Source organism: Colobus angolensis, unplaced genomic scaffold (genome assembly GCF_000951035.1).
Source record: "Colobus angolensis palliatus isolate OR3802 unplaced genomic scaffold, Cang.pa_1.0 Scaffold10, whole genome shotgun sequence".
Classification (NCBI taxonomy): Eukaryota; Metazoa; Chordata; class Mammalia; order Primates; family Cercopithecidae; genus Colobus; species Colobus angolensis.
The window spans coordinates 16,704,440-16,706,254 of NW_012110919.1; the positions used below are offsets into that span (position 1 = coordinate 16,704,440).

General features: G+C 48.9%; 1 pseudogene; it reads right to left on the reverse strand.

The window, feature by feature from the left end:
- Window positions 1-646: 646 nt before the first annotated feature.
- Window positions 647-1,482, reverse strand: LOC105507043 (annotated as a pseudogene).
- Between the last annotated feature and the right edge of the window lie 333 nt (window positions 1,483-1,815).

The window sequence follows — 1,815 nt, forward strand, 5'->3', positions numbered from 1 at the left end:
TTCTTCAGGGTTGGCCAGACTCATATTCTGTCTGCTTGATGACACTAGTGGGCTTTTGGTAGAGAGGTAGTTTTATCCTGTGTGTGTATATCAAAGTTAAATTTAAGATCAGAGGTATTGTGATCAAGGTCACCACTGCTAACAGCATTGTTAACAAATACTATTGGATGTCTGTTATGGATGCTATAACCTTCCCTGCCCAGTACCACATGGCCAACATATAGACTGAATCCTAGCTCAGTTCCCAAGCTAAACAAAGACTGCTTTCAGCAAACACATTTCAGAGAGTTTAGTTGTTAAATCACTCAGACTGATGAACTCTTTGAGCATTTTACTTCTCAAGAGGTGAGGTTTCTTGCAATGGGTGCCTCAGTTGAGTTCTCCAGGCAAGAGAGCTAAGGGCAGAATATAGAAATCCTGCCTTCTGTTGTCTGGTGTGTGTGTGTGTGTTTGTTGTGCATGTGCATGGGTGTGTATGTGCACTAGTGATGGAGAGATATACCTGTCCCAGGACTCAGGTTTGGTATCTCCTTGAGTTGCCATCATACAGTCCTGTTATCCTGTGTGACTGTGTAGATAAGCTTTCATGAGGAGCCTAGGCATTTTTTTTTTTTTTTTTTTTTTTTTTTTTTACATTTCTCAGCTTTTATTGTGGGTCCTTCAAGCATTTTTGCTGCTGGGTTTTGTATTTTCAGACTGTTTCACGGATCCACAGGACGTATCTTGAGACACGGGTGCAGACACCAGGCTGATCAGGCTGCCCACATGGGAAGTCTCCCCAGGAGATGATGCCATCAAGTGTTCTGTTACAGACCAGAGGGCCCCCAGAGTCACCCTCACGGGAGTCTTTGCCACCCTCTTTTGTGCTGGCACACAACATGTTGTCAGTGATCTTTCCTGGGTAGACTTGATGACACTCCTCATCTGAGCCAAGTTGGATGTTGGCACATTGTAGAGTTTTGGAGTAATTTACCTGGGGGCTGGTGGTGGTGCCCCAGCCAGACACCCGACAGGTGGTGCCAGGGGTTAGGCAGTTGTTGTGGGAAAGGGGCAGGGTTTGGATGTAGCCTGTGAGCTGGACCAGGGACTGTAGCTCCAGAAGCATGATGTCATGGTCGTGGTTCAAGTGGGTGGGGCTTCTCCGGCATGCAGGGTGGGGGGGATAGAGTGGACAACTTCCCTCACCTGCTCACCAGCTTCCACACGCCCTAGGGCATGCTTGCCTAGGTCAACTTTGAGCCCATCGTTCAGACAGTGTGCAGCAGTGAGGACCCATTTGGGGTGGACCAGGACTCCTCCACAGAGTAGCCACCCTTGCACTAGTAGGGCTGCCTGCCAGGGCTAAGAGTGGGGGAAGCAGGTGTAGCCACCTGGGAGAAACCCACTGGTCCCATTGGTGTTGAGAACCTTGGAAGACTCCTAGGAGATACCTCCTGACAAGGCCATGGTCAGGGATGTGATCACTAGGGCCAGGGGCCACATGGCTCCAGGATCGGGAGGGAGCCTTGGCATTTTAAAGTCACATTCACTGGTAGGGTGACCCAGTACTGACTTCTGATCCCCTGTCTGAGAACCAGAGTCCTGTCCTGAGATGGAGTATCAACTATGGAACACTGGTTTCCTGTGTTAGTCACCAAGTCATAGCTCACTTTCTTGGCATGCCCTGTTTTGCCTATAGGGGACCTACTCTTGCATCTCTGAAGCTCAGTGTTCCTTTTTCCTTCTCCCCAGTTTGTCTATCATGAGTTCCAGTTAATAAGGCAAACATTGGCTTTGGCTTCTTTACAGGGCCTTCTAGTGCTCTCTCTTGTCTGG